The sequence below is a fragment of the Meriones unguiculatus genome, chromosome 9 (assembly GCF_030254825.1).
Source record: "Meriones unguiculatus strain TT.TT164.6M chromosome 9, Bangor_MerUng_6.1, whole genome shotgun sequence".
NCBI classification, from domain to species: domain Eukaryota; kingdom Metazoa; phylum Chordata; class Mammalia; order Rodentia; family Muridae; genus Meriones; species Meriones unguiculatus.
Window position 1 is genome coordinate 105072292 of NC_083357.1, and position 24419 is coordinate 105096710.

At 37.2% G+C, this 24419-nt stretch overlaps 1 protein-coding gene across 2 annotated transcripts in view; it reads right to left on the minus strand.

The window, feature by feature from the left end:
- Positions 1-24419, minus strand: part of Slitrk1 (SLIT and NTRK like family member 1) — a 130420-nt gene that overhangs the window by 10349 nt on the left and 95652 nt on the right. The window contains exons 1-3 of one of the 2 annotated variants that reach the window (XR_009594296.1): positions 7232-7555; positions 6659-6765; positions 3025-4704 (exon numbers count right to left, since the gene is read on the minus strand). The gene's annotated coding sequence lies outside the window, so the exon portion shown is untranslated. Of the gene's footprint in view, positions 1-3024; positions 4705-6658; positions 6766-7231 lie in introns of those variants that run through there. The other variant, XR_009594295.1, reaches the window with a different exon arrangement.

The window sequence follows — 24419 nt, forward strand, 5'->3', positions numbered from 1 at the left end:
GATTTCACCACTCACCAAAGAAGCTTCCTTTTGTAGTGTGAATGTTAGTAAGTAATTAAATAATAAAAAACATAACAGTTCCTTTTGTTTTAGTTTGAACAAGAATGAGGAGAGAGAGGAGACAAAACTTGAATTCTACATTTCTCATCCTGTATTTTCCCTCTGACTGTAGTCTGTGGTCATTGGCCTGTCTGTACTGCTTGTTATGTATGTCAAATCGTCTGTCGCAGTTACATGTGTCTTTTGTACCTTTGTCTGTATCTTCTCTGTACTCCTCCCTAATACAGTCTTTTTTCTTTATTAACTCAACAGCATAGAAAACATGCTATTTAGAGAAATGAGGGATCCTTTACAGAAATCATTAATGTAGTTTTACAAGAGAAAAAGTTAATTTACTCACTAAAACTGAGACTAGCACTTAAGTCTGCAAAAGGCTGTTACCTTCCTGTATGCACACATTACTACCAATATTCATGGTAGATATTTGTTTTATTTAATTCTGCTTCTAATACGTTGGCTGCTTTCTGCAAATAATCTCAACAACACAGTTTTCCACATACATTATTTTACGTCAACACCATGACCAAATGCAACAAGGGGAGAAAGGGTTTATTTAGCTTAGACTTCCACAACACAGTCCATCAGAGAAGAAAGTCAGGCCGAGAACTCAGTCAGAAACTTGGAAGCAGGAGCTAGTGCGGATGGCAGGAAGGAATCCTGTTTTCTGGCCCTGTTTTTATGGCTTGCTCAGCCTGATTTCTAATACAACTTCGTGCTACCACCCTAGGTTGGCTCCATCGATAATGGACCCTCCCACATCTATTACTAGCTAACCAAATGTACTACAGGAATGCCTCAAGCCTGATTTTTAATCTTTTGGAGTATTATATCAACTAAGGATCCCTCCACTTCAATGACTGTTTTGTATCAAAATGTCAGAACTAGCTACCACACCATGCATTTAGCTTAGGTTGTAAAGCTGATTAATTGAAATATACAACATATAATATGGTCATTGACATTGTTCTCTTACAGCAAGTTAGACAGTCCGTACACAGTAAGGTAGCAGGATAAGTATTGTGTTAAATAATGTCAAAGAATGCTATTAATTTGGAGTCCACATTTAGTGAATGCTTAGTATCTTAGAAAGCAAGAGACATTTTCAGAAAAAAGTATATAACCCTTACAAAACTGCGTAACTGGTCAAAATGAAAAATAATACGTGACTATGACATGCCCAGTAAGAACTGATATATATATACATATATATATATATATATATATATATATATATATATATATACATATACATATATATACATATACATATATATATATACATATACATATATATACATATGTATATATGTATATATACATTGTACATACATATATATACAATTCCCACATGGAAGGGTCAGGAACAATCACTTAAGTAGGCTAATAAGGTCATCATAACCAAAGGACAACTACATATCTTGGAAATTGTGTTTTCTATTCACGACAAGGTGATACTACCCACATGACATCTCAATAACATAGTTGCCTAAACAAGACTTGTATAACAACAAAAACAATAACAAAAATAACAGTTGGTATGCCAGTGTAGCCTGGGAAATTTCACAAGTCCCAGCTGTACACGAAGAGCTACAGGCTACCAATCTCTAATTGAGAAGAACAATCAGTTTTCTCCAGGTATTAGTTCCCTGATTAGTTTTCTAACCCTAAGTGATTTTCCCTAATCACATGTACATATAGTCAACAGTAAACAGGTAAAATACGTGTATGTGTGTGTTGTGTGTGACTTATTAATTGATCCCCCGAGAGCTAAAAGAGAAACAGAATTTCTTTGAGCTGAAGATAGAGGTAATTGTGAGACACCTGAAATAGGGTCTAGGAACCAAGCTCATGTCATGAACAGACAGCATTCTTATTGGTTGAACCGTCTTTTCAGTCCTTGAAATCTTTTTTGTAAATGAATTAATTTGGGGATATGGTACACTTGTTTGTTTGATTTATAAAATTATCAATCACCTTGATTTATGTGAGATTAATACAATACCATAAGTTATGAAAGTAAGGGAAAATGTACTTCCCCAGAGCACACATTTGATGAAGATAAAGATTACATTTAATCATTATCATGAGAAATACCCTAGAACTATTATAGCAAGTCTTGTAATGAACCAATTATACCGACCGGAGAAACTGAATCATAGTCCCTTAATTGCTTCTACTCTCCTTTCGTGTATACCTCACTAATACCACTAAGTAAGCCACACACAGCATATCCATGCTATTTTCATACTTCCAAGTACCCAAGCAGTTTTCCTTTGTCCCTGATTATGTCTCCTTGCTTTGTAGAATAACCAGGTTATTTTTAGGCCTTATAAGTACCAACAGATCTGGATGATCTCCCTCCCTATCCTTTCACTCTCTTTGTACCTATACCGTAAAATTTACATATTTTATTTTAAGTGTAACATCTATCTATCTATCTATCTATCTATCTATATATATATATATATATATATATATATATATATATATATTTACCCTAATCCTGACACCACTTCTTTCTTACAAGATGGAATTTTTCCTTCAATAATTGTATCATCTACCTATAAATACTTTACTTTCCATTACTCTGTCTTTAAAACTAATGAAGTAGGTCTTTTGATTGTATTAATTACGCCTGACCAAATATACACTTGAATTTAGTAGTTCTTTGAACTGTATTTTTCCTTTATACCACCAGGAATTATACTGAGGAACCAGCTGAGTTCAGTTCCCGTAGTAGGATACTCCCAATCAGCAGGCCCTATAACAACTACTACAGGGAAACCAAAACCTTGGATCTCGGTGAGCACTGCAGTCATGTGTACACAAACACAGACACATACCATACCCATACTCATAATTTAAAATAATAAAATTAAGCTCTTTTAAATTCACACAGTGGCTTAAATTTTTAATTAGATTAAATAAGCAAATTTCCATGTTTTATTGCACTAAATTTCATGTGATACATATATTTCCAAAATTAATAGCTCATAAAGTAGTGAAAAACAGGTAAGCTCAAAACAATATACCAGTTCCTCTCCTCTCACCTTGGACAAGCTCAAGATACACTATTGATTTAATAACATACACTGTCATTAGTATTTATGGAACAGTGTACTTACATAATCAATGGCATCATTTATTTCAGTGTTACATGCTTTTCATGTCTAATTGAAACCTGATAAATTCTTTTACCAACAACATAAGTACATAAATTCAGCAAATAGAAGGGCTTATACCAAAGCTTAATCTGAAGCATCATAATAAACTTTAATCTCTGAAGTCGAAAGATATTAATCAAGATGATTTACACAATAGGATCAGGCAGCTAGTATTGAAACTTCAAACAAGCCTTCAAGGAGCTGAGCTTAAATCAACAGTTTTCATTGGTGTTTAATTTTAATGTTCAGATATGTCTAAATTCATATACACGTCACACCACCAATATCAGCACATAGACCAGGAACATGTTGGACATTTGCCTCCAGTATCTTAGATGCAGAATGAACACAGGTACAACAACAGAGCTAAAGTTTGAGCTGCTTTGCACAGCAATTATGAATGGAGGCATGGATATTAAAAGTAAACAGGCAAAGCTGAATTTTCATCAATCAAATTACTAATGAGAATTACAAAGCATTTTGGTATTGAAATATCTTTCATTAATAGTGAAATTATAACTAGACCGTTATTTTTGGTCACTTATTTTATTTTCATTTAACTTATTTGTATGGTTCATATATGTTTTTTTCTTTATTTATAATTTATTCAAAATTTTGAAATACAATTTTGTGATCCAATTATTTTTGGTATTATTTTATTTTTTCATAAATTATTCATTTTGTATCCTAGTTGTACCCTGTCCCTCATCTCATCCATGTCCCACCCCTGTCTCCCTCTTCCTCTCCTATCCCTCTTTCCAGTGTTAAAGAGAAATCCTTTTACCCTACTGTCTGATCCTAGCCTATCAGGTTCCATCAGGACTGTCTGAATCTTCTTCCTCTGTGGGCTGTCTAGGTAGCCCAACAAAGGAGAAGTGATCAAAATGTAGACAACCAAGTTCATGTCAGAGAGTGTCTATTCACCCTTTACTAGGGAACCCACATGGAGATTGAGCTGTCTATGGGCTACATCTCAACAAGGGGTCTATGTCCTCTCTATGCATAGACTTTGGTTGATGAATCAGTATCTGTAGGCCCCGCTGGGCCCAGCTTTTTAACTTTGTTGGTCTCCTTGTAGTGCTCCTGTCCCCTACAGGTGCTGCAGCCCTCTTCTTCCATATGGCACACTATTCTCTGTCCAAAGTTTGACTGTTACTCTCTGAATCTGCCTGCTTCAATCCCCTGCTGAATCATTTAGAGGTGATCTGTGGTAGGCTCTCATCATATTCTCTCTCTTCTACCACTTCTGTTGTGTATACTATTTTTCTTTCTGAATGATAATCAAGCATCTTTGCTAGAGTTCTCCACGTTGTTTAGCGTCTTTAGGTCTGTAGATTTTAGTAGGTTTATCCTATATTATTTGGCTATTATCCACTTATAAGTGAGTATATACCATGGATGTCTCTCTGCTTCTGGGATGCCTCAATCCGGATGATCTTACCATCCATTTGCCTGCAAATTTCATGAAACTGAAAAGCTTCTGTAAAGCAAAAGACATGGTCAACGACAATAACTACAAAGCAATAACAACAAAAACAACAAAAGGACAGCCTGAAGACTGGTAAAATATCTTTACCAATCCTACATACCACAGAGGGCTAATATCCAGAATGTATAAAGAACTCAAGAAATTAAACACCAAATAATCCAATTAAAAATAGGGTTCCAAACTAAACAGAGACTTCTCAACAGAGAAATACTGAATGGCAGAGAAACACAAAAAGAAATGCTCAATGTCCTTAGTCATCAGGGAAATGAAAATCAAAATGACCCTGGGATTCCAACTTAAACCCATCAGAATGGTTAAGATTAAAAACTCAAGTGACAACACATGCTGGAGAGGTTGTGGAGAAAGGGGAACCCTCCTCCACTGCTGGTGGGAATGTAAACATGTACAACCACTTTGGAAACCTGTCTGGCTGAATGTCAGTCTCAGAAAAGACCCGTGTGCCCAGATATATTTGGTCCTTGTGGAGCTCCTATTCTTTCCCCATCAGACTAACTCCCCTTCTTTCATTAGATTCCCTGTACTCTGCTGAAGGTTTGGTTATGAGTCATAGTGTCTGCTTTGAAACACTGCTAAGTAGAGTCTTTCAGATGCCTTCTGTGGTAGACTCCTGTCATTTGTTCAATGCACATCCCATCTGTTTTTCTAAATGAGGATTGATCATCTTACCAAGGACCATGTATAGATATAACCTAGAACCTCCGCTCAGATGTAGCCTGTGGTAGCTCAGTAACCAATTGGTTTCCCATAGTAAGGGGAACAAGGACTATTTCTAACAGGAACTCAGTGGCTGGCTCTTTGACCTCCCCATCCCCCAAGGGAGGAGCAGTCCTATTAGGCCACAGAGGAGGACTTTGCAGACCTGATAAAACAGGGTCAGATGAATGGGGAGGAGGTCCCCCCCATCAGTGGACTTGGAAAGGGGCAGGGTGGAGAGGAGGGAAAGAGGGTGGGATTGGGAGGGTATGAGGGGCAGGATACAGCTGGGATGCAGAGTTAATAAAATGTAACTAATAAGAAAAAAAATTAAAAAAAGTGTCTGGCACTTTTTCAGAAAACTGGGAATAGGGCTACCCCAAGAACCCAGCTATGCCACTCCAGGACATATGCTTAAAAGATGATCCATCATACAACAAGGACATTTGCTCAACTATATTCATAGAAGCTTTATTCATAATAACCAGAATCTGAAATCAAACTCGATCTCCCTCAACAGAGGAATGGATACAGAAATTGTCGTACATTTAGACAATGGAATACTACTCGCTTATTAAAGACCAAATTTATTTAAGTTAGTATAAATTAACTTCTGGGCCTACAGATGGGATACACACCTACATGCATTTTACTTTAGTTGTCCTTTAAATCTGGACTATATAAAACCTGTCATTGTTATTTGAGAAACTCTTGATATGGCATTTATTTGCTCAATCATGAGAAAAGATGGATGTGAATCAAGTTTTGCAACTTTCACATTACTGTACCTGCCCCTGAAACTGCAACTTGAAATAAACTTTACAAAACTGGTGAGAAATTGCTCCTTTTCAAATGTTAATTAGCAGGACTCAGTATAAGAAAAACTGGCACATTCACCATAGTGGTTGAACTCAAACTAATTTTAAAGTTCTGTTTGATATTTTTGAATAATTCATGTAAACCCTTGTGAGTTTCCTCTTATCTTTAACTTTGACATGTTATTACAATGTATTTTGATCCTATTCACTCCTGCCCTCTTTCCTCCCAGATGTAGCCCCATTTCACTACCCACTTAAGTATGTCTTAATTTTAAATCCAATCAAGAACAGTTTGTGCTACACATAAATAGCCTTGAATATGTCCCCTTCGCTGGAAGATATTGAACCTACTAGGGAATACACTCTTAAAAAGGCTAACTATCCTCTTCCAGGATCTACTAGCTGTTACTTACCTCTTGGTGAGATTTCCTGTCTCCTGCCCCACTCTGTGTTGGAACTTTTTCTTTCTTGAATTGCTGAAGGTCTTAGGCTTCCTATCTCAACTGCTCTGCTTTCATAGCTAGAAATTCATAACGGAAATTAATGAAATGGGAAGGGTTAAATTGGGAAGGGAATATGAAAACTGATTAGAGGACAAACAGGCCAAAGATAACAAAAACACCATTCAAATATCTTATGGAAAATTATTGTAGAAATTTATGAAAACACATACAAACAAGTATCTGAAGAGTCTGGGAACAAAGATCTGATGCAGAAGTAAACAATACCTGCTGGTTTTACAAAGGACCTCAGTTCAAATTTTAGTACCTGTATCACATAGCTCACTACTGGCTGTAACACCACACCCAGTGGACCTGACACCTTTTACTTCTTCACACACCTGCACTCATGTGCACAAGGGCACAGGCAGAGAGATACCCATATAAAGAATCACAATAACAGAAATATGCTGGATAGTTTTTATGTCAACATGACACAAGCCAAAGACATCTGAAAGGAGGTAGCCTAAGTTAAGAAAACATTACCATAAGAGTGGGAAATACACAAGCCTCTAAGGTATTTTCTTAGTGATTGATAGGGGAGGTCCCAGCCTGCTGTGGTCAGTGCACCCATGAGCAGATGGCCCTGGATTTTAAAAGAAAGCAGTTTGAACGAGCTATGAAAAACAAACCAGTAAAAAGCACCCCTCCATGACCTTAAATCAGCTTCTGCTTCCAAATACCTGCCTTGTTTGAGTTCTTCTCCTGACTTCCTTTGATGATGAGCTGTGATGGAGAAGTATAAGCCTAATAAACTCTTTCCTCCTCAAATGACTTTGATCGTGGTGTTTCATCCAAGCAATAAACACTCCAACTAAAATAAGAAATAATTTTTTTCATATAAAATGTAAATATAGTTACCTTATATCAGTTCACAAATACTTTTACTAGATATCATAAGAATTAGAAAACACAGTGTAAAGCCTGGTATAGTTACAAATGCCTTTAATGACAGCACTCAGGAGACAGATCTCTGAATTCAAGGCTAGCTTGGGCTACACAGAGAAATCGTGTTTGGTAGAAAGACAAACAAACAAACAAACAAAAAAAAACCACAAATGAACAAAGAATTGTTGGCTTACATTTTTCACCAAACCTACTTTATTTAGGGTTCTTAAACACATTTACCTCCCTTCAATCCCCTGACCTTACCTTAGGTAGATTAGTAAGGAAAAGAGCTATAGACCACTTTTATCTGTGTCCAGCTGATTAAGGTCAATGGGTCTTTAGGGGATACCAATCCCAATCAACAGGATACCAGCAGTGTATTCCAAAGGCCACACCAAACTGGAACACAAAGTCAGCAAAAGTATCAAGACTAAGTTGGATAGCCCTATGAAGTTCTCTAGAATGATTCTCTCTGGGAAGTCAAGTGGTGAAGCATGAAGATCAGCGCAACAAATTCAATACAAAAAGTAATCTCTCACTGTTTGTAGACTTCTATATATATATCTCCTCTCTTCGAGTCTACCCATGAATGTTCTCAGCTGGTCAAAGACATGCCCCACACATTTCAGAGCTCACAGCAAAACGTCATGTGCCCTCTCACAAGCCAAATTACAACAAAACTTCATGTGCTCTGCCTGCAACAAAGTTTCACATGAGAAAACTGAGTCTTCAAGGAAACCAAAAATTTCCACTTCAAATAATGGCAACAACAAAATCACAAATGAATCCGTCATCATTTTTGGAGCTGTTGGCAAGTGATGTCATATGGATCTCCATACATTACAGATTGTTATTGGCAATGGTCTTGATTACTCTCTAGTACTCTCCATACATTACAGATTGTTATTGGCAATGGTCTTGATTACTCTCTAGTACTTAATGGTAAGACCTCATTGTTGAAGAATCCACACACTTGAATAACAGAAGACAGAGAAATAAGGTTGGTAGTCATCTGGAAGCTTCATTCCATCTGCCTAGCTTTTATTGTCCTGAAAGCTTCATTTACAGCACATTCAGAGAACTAATTTTCAATCTTAACCAGCTGAGAATCTAATCTTATAAGCTGCAGTGATTGGCTTCCATACTACTGGAATATCTTGTTGGACTAATCTTGGTTGTGGATTTTGGGTTTTAAAACTGTTTTAAGAGTATTGATTCTTTTAATATCTTAAAAACGTGTATAAAACCTTCTGATACAAGCAAACTAGTCATCATGTGTCTCAGGATTATTGACAGACAACTGGCCAAGATGCAAAAGCTAAGTGAACTCTCTACTCATGGGCCAAATTAATACATCTATAATACAACCCAAACATCTAAAACTCAGGAGCATCATGAAAGAGGGTGTAGAAGGATTGTAAGAACCAGAGGACTAAGGATATTGAGCATTTCTTTAAGTACTTCTTTGCCATTCTATATTCCTCTACAGAGAATTCTCTGTTTAGCTCTGTACCTCATTTTTTAATTGGATTGCTTGCTTTGTTGCTTTTTAACTTCTTTAGTTCTTTATATATTCTGTATATTAGGGTCAGATATAGGGTTGGTGAAGATCCTTTCCCAGTCTGTAGGCTGTCATTCTGTTCTGACGACAGTATCTTTTGCTTTACAGAAGCTTTTCAGCTTCATGAGGTCTTCATTTATTGATTATTGCTTTTAGAGCCTGTGATGTTGGTGTTCTGTTCAGGAACTTGTCTCCCATGCCAATGAGTTCTAGGCTCTTCCCCACTTTTTCTTCTAACCAATTTAGTGTGTCTGGTTTTATGTCCTGCGCCATCAGGGAGATGCAAATCCAAACGACCCCGAGAGTTTACCTTATACTCATCAGAATGACTAAAATAAAAAAAACTAAAGTGACAACACATGCTAGAGAGGTTGTGGAGAAAGGGGAAGCCTCCTCCATAGCTGGTGGGAATGTAAACTTGTACAACCACTTTGGAAATCAATCTGGAGGTATCTCAGGGAGGGTGGGATTGGGTGGAAATGAAGGAGGGGGCTACAGCTGGGATGCAAAGTAAATAAATCGTAATTAATGCAAAAAAATAAGTGAATATATTAAATGTGGATTTCCCCAATAAAATGCAGTTAGAAAAAAAAAAGAATCAGAGGACTACATAGGAAATCCTATATTCATACTGAGGGCTCTCACCATGCAATATTAACAATGTAATAGCCACAATAAGATCTGCATAATGACAATAGCAGTTGACCTTCCAACATAAATAGGATATTACAAAGTGTTCAACCACTAGATGAGAAGCCACAGGAAATTGGGGGTTGCCAAAAGATGGACAAATAGTTTCCTGCAGAGGTATGCTACTTAATAGGTTGTTCAGGTCCAGATTATCAGCCATAGATATGTGTATGTGGGCTACACTTGGTTGAGTAGGTGGGTTGTATGGATGTATCAATAGATAAATAGAGAGCTAGATGGATAGATAGATAGACAGAGAGAGAGAGAGATAGATAGATAGATAGATAGATAGATAGATAGATAGATAGATAGACACATATACATATTTGTGGGTGTGAGTATAGGCAGGCATATACATAAAACAATGATGGTTAATAGGAAGAAGGAAATGAAAGATTGTCAGGGTGATATGAATAGAGAAGGAGATTAGAGGGACATAAATAACATAAATGTATTTATAAAAAAAATTCTCAAGAGAAAAGAGGATAAAATTTAATTTAAATCATATATTTATATAAAATTAAAAGGGAAGAAACATGAGAGTATGAGAAAAAATGTAATTAATGAATTAAAAATAATATTTGCAGTTGTTTATTTATTTTGAATAGCAATGAGGAAATGACTATAATTTCCTTATAGACATAATGGTAGTATGTTAAAATATTTTTAAATATTAAAAATTAAAATATTTTTATTAAATATTAAATTAAAATTAAATATTAAATTAAAATATTTTTATTTTTTATTTTATTTTTTATTTTAATCACAAGTCATTCACTTATATCCCAGCCATAGCCCTCTCCCTCTTTCCTTCCCAATTCCATCCTCCCTCCCTCCCTCCCTCATCTCCTCCTTGTCCCCTTCGAAGTCCACTGATAGGGGAGGTCCTTAAATATTTTTATAGAACATAGATTAAAAAATAAGAAAAATGAACTTAGTTTGATGAAACTTGCCTTTAATTCCTGAAATAAGGATGCTAAAACATGTAATTAAATTTGAGGCCAGACTAATTTAAATAAAGATTTCTAGGATAGCCAAGGTTAACCTAGCAGTGTTTCAAAGCAGAGGCTGAGACTCAGAACTAAACCTTTGGCAAAATGCAGAGAATCATATGAAAGAAGAGACAGTTACTATGACCTGGAGAGGTCAGGAGCTCCACAAGGAACAAATATATCAGGGCACAGCGTCTTTTATGAGACTGTTTCTACAACCAAGGACCATGTATGTATATAACCTAAAACCCCTGCTTGTGTGTAGCCCATGGTAGCTCAGTATGGAAGTGGGTACTTAGTAAGGGGAACAAGGACTATTTCTGACATGAACTCAATGATTGGCTCTTTGAAATCCCCCTCCCCCTGAGGGAGGAACAGCCTTACTAGGCCACAGGGGAGGACACTGCAGCCAGTCCTGAAGATACTTGATAACCTAGGGTCAGATGGCAGGGGAGGAAGACCTCCCCTACCTGTGGACTTGGAAAGGGACAGGAAGGAGATGAGAAAGGGAGGGTGGGATTGGGAGAAATGAGGGAGTGGGCTACAGCTGGGATACAAAGTTAATAAACTGCAACAAGTATTTAAAAAAAAGACATGGACTGAACAAATAAGAAAATAAAATTAAATCATGTAAATAAGTAAGCATCTAAGATGATCATGTGGTTTTTCTCCTTCAGTTTTTTATATGGTAGATTACACTGATGGATTTTCATATGTTGAACCACCCTTGCATGCCTGGGATGAAGCCTACTTGGTCATGGTAGATGATATCTTTGATATGTTCTTGGATTCGGTTTGCAAGTATTCTATTGAGTATTTTAGCATCAATGTTTATAAGAGAGATAGGTCTGAAATTCTCTTTTTTTTTTTGTTGGGTCTTTGTGTGGTTTAGGTATCAAGGTGACTGTGTCCTAAACCCATTCATGTTTAAAGTGTTGCAGAGATCAGGGATACAAGGCACATACCTAAACATTGTAAAGGCAATATACACCAAGCCTAAAGCAAACATCAAACTCAATGGAGAGAAACTTAATCAATCCCACTGAAATCAGGGACAAGACAAGCCTGCCCACTCTCTCTATATCTCTTCACAGATGATATAGTGTACATGAGCGACCCCAAAAATTCAACCAGAGAACTCTGTCAACTGATAAACACCTTCAGCAACATGGCAGGATACAAAATCAACTCAAAAAAATCAGAAGACCTACTGTATACCAAAGACAAAAGGGCCAAAAAAAGAAAAAAGAGCCTTCACAATAGCCACTAATAACATAAAGTACATTGGGGTAACTCTAACCAAGCAAGTGAAAGACCTGTTTGAAAAAAACTTTAAGTCTCTGAAGAAAGAAATTGATGAAGATATCAGAAGATGGAAAGATCTCCCATGCTCATGGATTGGTAGGATTAACATTGTGAAAATGGCCATCCTGCCAAAAGCAATCTACAGATTCAACCCAATTTCCATCAAAATACCAACTTAATTCTTTACACACCTTGAAAAAAAAAAAAAAAAGATTCTCAGCTTCATATGGAGAAACAAAAAACCCAGAATCTCCAAAGCGATTCTGTACAACAACATATCTGGAGGTATCTCCATCCCCGATCTCAAGCTGTACTACAGAGTAATAGTACTAAAAACTACATGGTATTGTCATAGAAACAGAAAGGAGGATCAATGGAACTGAATAGAAGACCCAGAAATAAACCCACACACCTATGAATACTTCATTTTTGACAAAGAAGCCAAAACCATTCAATGGAAAAAAGACAGCATCTTCAACAAATGGTGCTGGTCTAACGGGATGTCTACATGCAGAAAAATGAAAATAAATCCTTATTTATCACCCTGCACAAAACTAAAGTCCAAGTGGATCAAAGACATTAATATGAAACCAGATACTCTCAATCGATTAGAAGAAAAAGTGGGGAACAGCCTAGAACTCATTGGCACAGGAGACAACTTCCAGAACAGAACACCAACAGCACAGGCTCTAAGATCAACAATCAATAAATAGTACCTCATGAAACTCAAAAGTTTCTGTAAACCAAAAGACACTGTTGTCAGAACAAAATGACAGCTTACAGACTGGGAAAGGCTCTTCACCAACCCTATATCTGACAGAGGGCTGATATTCAGCAAATATAAGGAACTAAAGAACTTAAAAAGCAATAAATCAAGTAATCCAATTAAAACATGGGGTACGGAGCTAAACAGAGAATTCTCTGTAGAGGAATATAGAATGGCAGAGAAACGCTTAAAGAGATGCTCAATATCCTTAGCCATCAGGGAGATGCAAATCAAAACGAACCTGAGATTTCACCTTACACCCATCAGAATGGCTAAGATGAATATCTCAAATGACAACACATTTTGGAGAGGTTGTGGAGAAAGGGGAACCCTCCTCCATTGCTGGTGGGAATGTAAACTGGTACAACTATTTTGGAAGTCAATCTGGCACTTTCTCAGACAATTAGGAATAGTGCTTCCTCAGGATCCAGGTATACCACTCCTAGGCATATATCCAAAAGATGTTCAGGTACACAACAAGGACATTTGCTTAACCATGTTTGTAGCAGCTTTATTTGTAATAGCCAGAAGCTGGAAACAGCCAAGATGCCCCTCAATGGAGGAATGGATACAGAAATTGTGGTACTTTTACATAATGGAATACTACTCAGCAATTAATAACAAAGAAATCATGAAATCTGCAGGCAAATTGGGATCTAGAAAAGATCATTCTGAGTGAGGTATCCCAGAAGCAGAAAGACACACATGGTATATACTCAGTTATATAGTCCTATAAGATATGATAAACATAATGTAATCTATACACCTAAAGAAGATAAATAAGAAAGAGGACCCGGGGTAATATTATCAATCCTCACATAGAAAGACAAATGGGAGGTGCATTGGGTGTAGAAGAAAACAAGTAACAGGATAGGAGCCTACCACAGAGGGCCTCTGAAAGACTCTACCTAGCAGTGTATCAAAGCAGATACTAAGAATCATAACCAGCCCTTTGGCAGAGTACAGGGAGTCATATGAAAGAAGGGGGAATTAGCATGACATGGAAAGGATAGGAGCTCTACAAGGACCAAATATATCTGGCCATGTCTCTTTTCTTTTCTGAGACTGACACTCCATCAAGGACCATGTATGGATATAACCTAGAACCTCTGCTTTGATGAAGCCCATGGTAGCTCAGTAACCAATTGGTTTCCCATAGTTAGGAGAGCAGGGACTATTTCTGACAGGATCTCAATGGCAGGCTCTTTGACCTCCTACCACCCAAGGGAGGAGCAGTCCTGGTAGGCCTCAGAGGAGGACTTTGCAGCCAGTCCTGAAGATACCTGATAAAACAAGGTCAGACTAAAGGGGAGGAGGTCCTCCCCAATCAGTGGACTCGGAAAGGGGCAGGGAGGAGATGAGGGAGGGAGTGAGGGTTTGGGAGGGAATGAGGGAGCGGGATACAGCTGGGATACAGAGTTAATAAAATGTAACTATTAAACAGAAGGAACACTACCAAACTCATTCTATGAAGCCACAGTCACCTTAATACCTAAACCACACAAAGACCCAACAAGAAAAGAGATCTTTAGGCCTATCTCTCTTATGAACATTGACGCAAAAATACTCAATAAAATACTTGCAAACCGAATCCAAGAACACATCAAAGATATCATCCACCATGACCAAGTAGGCTTCATCCCAGGCATGCAAGGGTGGTTCAACATATGGAAATCCATCAATGTAATCCACCACATAAACAAACTGAAGGAGAAAAACCACATGATCAACTCCTTAAATGCCAAAAAGCATTTGACAAAGTCCAACACCCATTCATGTTTAAAGTCTTGGAGAGATCAGGGATACAAGGCACATACCTAAACCTAGTAAAGGCAATATATAGCAAGCCTATAGCTAACATCAAACTCAATGGAGAGAAACTTAAATCAATCCCTCTGAAATCAGGGACAAGACAAGGCTGTCCATTGTCCCCATATCTCTTCAACATAGTACTTGAAGTCCTAGCCAGAGCAATAAGACAACTAAAGGAGATCAAGGGGATACAAATCGGAAAGGAAGAGGTCAAAGTGTCACTATTTGCAGATGATATGATAGTATACATGAGCGACCCCAAAAATTCAACCAGAGAACTCCTTCAGCTGATAAACACCTTCAGCAAAGTGGCAGGATACAAAATCAACTCAAAAAAAGCAGAAGCCCTCCTATATACCAAAGACAAAAAGGCTGAGAAAGAAATTAGGGAAACAACACCCTTCACAATAGCCACTAATAACATAAAGTACCTTGGTGTGACTCTAACCAAGCAAGTGAAAGACCTGTTTGACAAAAACTTCAAGTCTCTGAAGAAAGAACTCGAAGAAGATATCAGAAGATGGAAAGATCTCCCATGCTCATGGATTGGTAGAATTAACATTGTGAAAATGGCCATCCTGCCAAAAGCAATCTACAGATTCAATGCAATTTCCATCAAAATACCAACTCAATTCTTTACAGACCTTGAAAAAAAGATTCTCAGCTTCATATGGAGAAACAAAAAACCCAGAATCTCCAAAACGATCCTGTACGACAACAGATCATCTGGAGGTATCTCCATTCCTGATCTCAAGCTGTACTACAGGGCAACAGTAATAAAAACTGCATGGTATTGGCATAGAAACAGAAAGGAGGATCAATGGAACCGCATAGAAGACCCAGAAATAAATCCACACACCTATGAATACTCGATATTCGACAAAGAAGCCAATTCCATTCAATGGAAAAAAGACAGCATCTTCAACAAATGGTGCTGGACCAACTGGATGTCTACATGCAGAAAAATGAAAATAGATCCATATTTATCACCCTGCACAAAACTAAAGTCAAAGTTGATCAAGGACCTCAACATAAAACCAGATACCCTAAATCAATTGGAAAAAAAAGTGGGGAACAGCCTAGAACTCATTGGCACAGGAGACAACTTCCTGAACAGAACACCAACAGCACAGGCTCTAAGAGCAACAATCAATAAATGGGACCTCATGAAACTGAAAAGTTTCTGTAAAGCAAAGGATACCGTCATCAAAACAAAATGACTGCCTGCAGATTGGGAAAGAATCTGCACTAACCCTTTATCTGACAGAGGACTAATATCCAGTATACACAAAGAAATAAAGAAGCTGAAAAGCAGCAATCCAAGTAATCCAATTAAAAAATGGGGAACAGAGCTAAACAGAGAATTCTCGACAGAGGAATATCGAATGGCAGAAAGACACTTAAAGAAATGCTCATCCTCAGTAGCCATCAGGGAAATGCAAATCAAAACGACCCTGAGATATCACCTTACACCCATCAGAATGGCCAAGATGAAAAACTCAAACGATAACACATGCTGGAGAGGTTGTGGAGAAAGGGGAACCCTCCCCTACTGCTGGTGGGAATGTAAACTGGTATAACCACTCTGGAAAGCTATCTGGCGCTTTCTAAGACAATTAGGAATAGTGCTTCCTCCAGACCCAGCTATGCCACTGCTAGGTATATACCCAAAGTTTGTTCAAGTACACAAAAAGGACACTTGCTCAACCATGTTTATAGCAGCTCTATTTGTAATAGCCAGAACCTGGAAACAACCCAGATGTCCATCAACGGTGGAATGGGTACAGAAATTGTGGTATTTTTACACAATGGAATACTACTCAGCAATCAAAAAGGAGGAAATCATGAACTTTGCAGGCAAATGGTGGGATCTAGAAAAGATCATTCTGAGTGAAATATCCCAGAAGGAGAAAGACAAACATGGGATATACTCACTTATATAGACCTATAAGATATGATAAACATAATGAAATCTATACACCTAAAAAAGATAATCAATTGAGCGGACATGGGGTAAGATGATCAATCCTCATTTAGAAAGACAGATGGGATGTGCATTGAACGTATGACAGGAGTCTACTGAGCGCATCTGAAAGACTCTAACTAGCAGTGTTTTCAAAGCAAAGACTCATGACTAAACCTTTGGCAGAGTACAGGGAATCATAAGAAAGAAGGGGAGTTAGTCTGATGGGGAAAGGATAGGAGCTCCACAAGGACCAAATATATCTGGGCACAGGGTCTTTTCTGAGACTGACATTCAACCGAGGACCATGTATGGATATAACCTAGAACCTCCACTCAGATGTAGCCTGTGGTAGCTCAGTAACCAATTGGTTTCCCAAAGTGAGGGGAACAGGGACTATTTCTAACAGGAACTCAATGACTGGCTCTTTGGCCTCCCCACCCCCCAAGGGAGGAGCAGTCCTGTTAGGCCACAGAGGAGGGCTTTGCAGCCAGTCCTGAAGATACCTGATAAAATAAGATCAGATGAATGGGAGGAGGTCCCCCCCATCAGTGGACTTGGAAAGGGACATGGTGGAGATGAGGGAGGGAGGGAGGGACTGGGAGGGAATAAGGGATCGGGGCACGGCTGGGATACAGAGTTAATAAAATGTAACTGATAAAAATAAATAAATAAATAAATAAATAAATAAATAAAATGTAACTATTAATAAAAAATAAATTAATTTATTAAAAATGTAAGTAAGCAAATAATTAAGTAAAGTGAGTAAATAGATTATTAGTTTTAAACATTTATGTTTTTTAGGCGTAGTTTAATATTACCATCTTTTTTTTTTAATTTTGTGTGTGTTGTAGATCCATGAGGGTGTATGTGCAATTCAGTACAGTAGTCAGGAGAAGTTCTGAGAAGCCCTGATTTCCCACACCTGAATTTCTTGGTGGTAACCTTCTAGTATTGCTCTGGAAACCAAACTCAATACAAATACAGGAATGCTGTCTTAACACCAAAACCATCTCTCTAGCACCTTTTCATGTTAAGAATTATTTCTATAGTCATAAAGAATAAAACTCAGTCTTTAGTAAAATTTTAATTATGTTTCCTCTCATTTTACACATCAGAGATAGAATGAACTGGCCTAACATTCTAGTACTTAATTTTTGTTGACAATATAAAATCTCAGAAATATAATATGACTCCTCTTTTATAAGAGTAATAGTTTTGAAGTTTCCAAATCACCTATTCAAAAATCTGACTTTACTTTTCACCAAGTAGTTGAGTTGAATTTCAGTATCTTTTTTTCTCCTGAGTAATGTGCACAATGACTTTATTTTAAAGTCCGCTTTAAAAGAAAAGAGAAAAATTTGGTGATGGAAATGAGAACAAAATGATTCTACACTTAACTAAGATGCTGAGAAATTACAAAGTATTGAGATAGTTGATTTTATTTTCTTACAGTTTCCTTGAGGACTGGGGATATTAATCAGTTAGAGTAAATTTAGTAGCAGGTGTGGGGCCTGTAGGATGATTCCCTCACAACATCAAAATAAATTAAAAGAAAAAGAGAGGAAAGGAAAAAAAAACTTTACTGAGAGAGGAAAGGAGAGCCATATGGAATTAAACTTTCGTTTAATTTTAATCAAAATTCAAAATTTACCAAAGTATCAGTACATTAAATAAAAATTTTAAGTATATATGTGCTTATAGCTCTTCATTTCTTTTCTGTAATCTTTTATATATTACAACATCTCTCTTTCCTCATTTCCTAATCTACTCACTGATGAATTTTTAAAACCATAAATGCCAAATTCTACTTTGACTAAAAATCAAAATGAAAGAGTTTGAAGCTTTGTCTCTTATTTCAAGAGGAGAGAGTTCATTAGGTAACTCACTAAAAATAAAAAGCTGTTGAAATATGCATCTGACTTCTGTCACCCATGTACAACACAGTAATAAAAACAAGTAAGAGAAAAACATGAAAATCTGACAGCCTTTTAGGAAACTGGGAACTGGAAAGTGACATATGCATGTCATAATAATGTTTCACAGTTTACAAAATAACAGTTTATGATGTAGTTCTTTAGTTATTTCCTGTCCCCTGAACCACAATTTTGAAGCATTAATTTTCTGCTTATATTATTTCTAAATGAAGATAATGATGCTAGGTAATGTTAAATAATGTTCTCAACATCACAGAATTTGGATTGTCTAATATATTATCTAACCAGTTATCAAGGTAAATGAATATAGGATTTAAAATCAATGGGCCTGACAAAATATTGTATATCACAGATAAATAAATCATATGAATGCTCATTTAAGAAATGCACTACGCGAGCTCCTAAGATAGAAAAGCAATTAAAAGTCTTACTTGACTGTAAAGTCACAGAGAAAAATTACAACCAGCATAAGGTAAACCTAACGGTACACTAGTGGCCCTTGAATTTTGTGGACAACCAGAAGCTGTCAAATTAGACTTACACACACTCAATAAGAGATTATTTATGCCCGATATTGTAAACTACGTAACTACCAATTATTCATAGATGGTGAGGCCATGAACACTGCAACATAATCTGTTGCTACCAGTCTCCAAAAGCAGTATAATTCCTCCAAAACTCTAATCTAAGTACCTTTGTTAATATCCACAGATAATTGTTTCTCTAAGCATTCATGCATAAAATTTCCTTTTACAGTAGACACAGACCATCATACACACACACACACACACACACACACACAGACACACACACACCTGGTTAAAATGAGAGAACAAGAAATATGTGGGTGACCAGCTCCAATTGCAACATCTACAATAGAGTTCCTAGCTCTAAGTCATAGAGAGCATCACGGAAGATGGAGAAAGTCTGTGAGAGCCATTGGATCAGCATGTCTACTTTGAGATCATGTTTTCTATAATAGACAGAGCCACTGTACCCATGAAATCTCACCATTATCAATTGCCCAAATAAGAATTGACCAATGAGTCTCACCATCTGTTTTCATACACTGCTAAGTAGAGTCTTTCAGAGGCTCTCTTGTCCTGTTTCTTGGGGCAGAGTGCAGGGAATGAAGGAACAACAGGCCCTTGTCCTGTTTCTTGGGGCAGAGTGCAGGGAATGAAGGGGGAGTTAGTAAGAACTGGAGAGGACAGGAGCTCCAAAAGAACCAAATATATCTGGGCACAAGGGTCTTTTCTGAGACTGATTCTCCAACCAAGGACCATGCATGGATATAACCTAGAACTCCTACACAGACCTAGCTAGCCCATGGCAGTTGAGTATCCAGGTAGGAACCCTAGTAAGGGGAACAAGGACTCTCTCTGACAAAACTCAGTGGCTGGCTCTTTAACCTTCCCCTCCTCCATCCTGAGGGAGGAGCAGCCTTGCTAGGCCACAGAGGAGGACATTGCAGCCAATCCTGATGAGACCTGACATGTTAGGGTCAGATGGAAGGGGAAGATGAGCTCCCTTATCAGTGGACTTAGAGAGGGGCAGGGAGGAGATGAAGGATGGTGGGTAGGATTGGAAGGGAAAGAGGGAGGGGGCTACGGCTTGGATACAAAGTGAATGAACTGTAATTAATATAAAAAATAAAAATTTAATTAAAAAAAAAAGAGTAGACCAATGCCAGGAGCAATGCTAGTTGAAAATCCAATGTGCACCAAGTAACTCATAAAACACCATGAAGAGATATAGTAATTAGTGCTAGTGAGTGGCTACTAGGAAAGGGAAAATTAGTCTTCTCCAGGTGTGATTCCCTTGATCTGGACCAATTTCTAACTGGTTACAACCAAAGAAATATACATGTAAATAGCACTAACAGAACTCAGCATATTGCATGTGTGTTGTGTGTTTTTGTGTGTATGATAATAATAAATAAAAAGAGGCCGTGAATTTGTGAGTTTAGAAAAGACAGGAGATGTCAGAAAGAGGGAAAGGGGTGAAATTATGTAAATGTAGTCTTCAGGTATGAAATTCTCAAAAAATAATTAAAACATTTTTAGAGAAAAGTGAATTTCCCCTGTGTAATAAATGAAATTTTAATTTGATATGTTTATTATCATTATGATAGGCATTCTTACACACATTAAATTGTATGAGGTAAGCACCTCAGTACATATTTTGGCGTAAGATTAAGTATAAAAATCATTGAAAAGAACACATGTAATTTATAAATTCAAAAGTTGATAGGCTACTATTGTCAGAGGAAATTATTCTAAAAACTCTTTTGTTTAAGACTTTATAATGGCCATATTATCTTAGGGCAGTCAGATATTTCTACCTATGCTATCTCAATAAGCTCACTGTCCATCTCCCAGCCTCTATCCAATGCCATCTGCCTTAACCATCTTTATGTAGGCTACCCTTCATCCATAATTCTATGAATACTTGCTTTTATTATTCATCTGCACCTTTTCATGTCATTATTGGAGTTCTTCCTCCAGCCAGCATAGTTTCTGCTTCATGCTAACCCATCATGGTATCCTCCTTTTCCTTTTCCTCGTGAGATTCTCTTGAACCCAAAGCCCAGGATCTTGACTAGGCCTACCTTATGTTTCCCTGCCCACGTATAGGTTGTTCAATGAATCAATCAATCAAATATAATGTCTTAGGCAGGTTTACACAACAAGGATAGGTGTATCCAGGGAGCAAGCAAATCTTGAGGGCCAGCAACCAGCTTAACATATAAGCATCAGACCAGCCTCTAACAATTCCCCTTTTCTGTCAAAATAAAGTGGCCATTTTTTACACAGTAAGAATAATAATGGAACAATTATAAAACGATAGATAGATAGATAGATAGATAGATAGATAGATAGATAGACAGATAGATGTGATTTTTTAGTATTTGTGGAATTAGGATTTGCTTACATACTTGTAGAGGAATTTTGTGTTGCTTTTAAAAATAGCTGTGATGTGTGAGTGGAAGATGGAAAGAGTGAAGGGAGAGGAAACTGGTTTGGATGTATTGTATAGGAAAAAAATATTTTCAATAAATAAATAAGTAGATAGATAGATAGATAGATAGATAGATAGATAGATAGATAGATAGATAAATACTGGTCATAAAAAATAAAACAGCCAAAAATCAAAATTAGGATTTCTTTAAATTAAAAAGCCTTTGTGTACTAATGAAAATAATATGTATGCCTCCATTATTATTTATATATTCAAATTAAATTTAAATAACATGCAAAACTAAAATAAAATAAAAAATAGTTTAATCATGTCAGTAAAATATCTGTTTCACACCAAATAGAGGAAAAGTAGGAGCCATGACAGAAGCAAGAATTACTGGGATTAACAATGTGAACTAAAGACTCAAAATTACCCAACAGAAAGACATTATAAAGAAGATGATTTACATTTCTCATGGCTTGTATTAATTTCTGTAGTCTTGTGTTGTGGATTGATTGGAGAATCCCAATGTGTTTGTATGTGTCTTCCAAACAAATTCTCCTATCTCTTCAAGTACATCACGTCCTTGAACATTTGATTTTGTTGGTGGAGCCAACAAGAATCACTTGGAATTCCTCCGAGCATCCTAGAAAAGACTAGAAATGTCACAGTACTTGTTTCTGAAGAGCAGCCCTGACGAATTGAGAGTGACTTGCCTGAGACTTCAGTTAATTGTTTATGCAGCTGTAAAATTACAGTTAACAACTAAGCAATATTTCTATCACTTATTGGCTCCTTCTTGGTTCTATCATATTTAGAATCTTTATATCCTCAAAGATCCCAGTGCTTCCATGACAAGACTATAAGAAGATAGCCCTGTATAAGACAAGGAAATCAACATTTCTCTTCTCATTGATTCTTTTTTCTTTTACCTTTTATACAACCCATTTATTATTTGCTAATGAATAAAATACCACTGAAAATATGTAATACTTTTTTTTAAACTATCCATTTGTCAATTGATAGATCTAGGTTTGGTCCAATTTTTAGTCGTTGTGAGAAGAACAGCAATGAATAAAGATGAACAAATACACGTAGCAGAATATAGAAAATAAAGAGTATGGAAAATAAAGAGTCTGTTGAGCACATGTTCAGGAGTGGTATAGCTTGACCATTAAGGTAAATGTTAACTTGACAAAGCAAAAGCCTTTTTTTTTTTTATTAAGTTTAATAAAGAAGACACACTTCTGTAATTTCAATTGTTACCAAAAGCAGACAACATTGATTGATTCTTCTCCTCAAACTTCTTGTGAAAAGATTTAGATATCTTCTGATTGGAATATGGTAGTAATTAGTCCACAAACTGCTTTTCTATGTATCCATTTTTAATGAAATTTTTATTTTTTTATTAATTACAGTTTATCTACTTTGTATCCCAGCTGTAGCCCCCTCTCTCTTCCCGTTCCAATCCCATCCTTTCTCCCTCATCTCCTCCTATTCGCCTCTCCAAGTCCATGAATAGGGGATGTCCTCCTTCCCTTCCATCTGACCCTAGCTTATCTGGTTTCATCTGTACTAACTGAAATGTCCTCCTCTGTGGCCTGGCAAGGCTGGTCTGTCATCCCCTGCTCAGATGTAGCCTATGCAGCTAAGTATCCAAGTGGATTCCCTAGTAAGAGGAACAGAGACTGTCTCTGATCTGAACTCAGAGGCTAACTACACTTCTCTTTATGGTAGTACCATCATTCTGAAACCTGATTCCTCCAAGGGCTGTCTAATTTTTCAACAATATGACACAAGCTTGAGTCATCCAGCAAGAGGGAACTCCGATTGGGAAATTTCCTTCTTCAGATTGGCCCTTAAGCAAATACATGGAGGCATTTTCTTGATTTTAAGTTGCAGGGTTGTTCAGTCCACATTGGGTTGTATGACCTTTGAGTAGTTGGTTTTGGGTTTTATAGTGAAGTGGGCTCAGTAAGCCATGTAGAGGAAAAGCAATATAGTAATACTGCAACCTATCTGCTTTCACTTCTTTGAGTTATTGTTTTTTTTTGTTTTTGTTTTTGTTTTTTCTTTTTTTTATTTTTTATTTTTTATCAGTTACATTTTATTAACTCTGTATTCCAGCCGTGTCCCGATCCCTCATTCCCTCCCAGTCCCTCCCTCCCTTCCTCCCTCATCTCCACCGTGCCCCTTTCCAAGTCCACTGATGGGGGGACCTCCTCCCCATTCATCTGATCCTGATTTATCAGGTATCTTCAGGACTGGCTGCAAAGCCCTCCTCTGTGGCCTAACAGGACTGCTCCTCCCTTGGGGGTGGGGAGGCCAAAGAGCCAGTCATTGAGTTCCTGTTAGAAATAGTCCTTGTTCCCCTCACTTTGGGAAACCAATTGGTTACTGAGCTACCACAGGCTACATCTGAGCAGAGGTTCTAGGTTATATCCATACATGGTCCTTGGTTGAATGTCAGTCTCAGAAAAGACCCTGTGCCCAGATATATTTGGTCCTTGTGGAGCTCCTATCCTTTCCCCATCAGACTAACTCCCCTTCTTTCTTATGATTCCCTGTACTCTGCCAAAGGTTTGGTCATGAGTCTTTGCTTTGAAAACACTGCTAGTTAGAGTCTTTCAGATGCGCTCAGCTTGGAGAGCACAACGAAGAGTTATTGTTAAACTTTAACAATATGATGGATTTCTTAATGATGGATTTTACTACGTAAGCCGTATAAACATTTTTTCCTATTCAAGTTGGTTTTGGGCAGGGTGTTTGCAACAGCAATAGAAAGCACTATCAGAAATT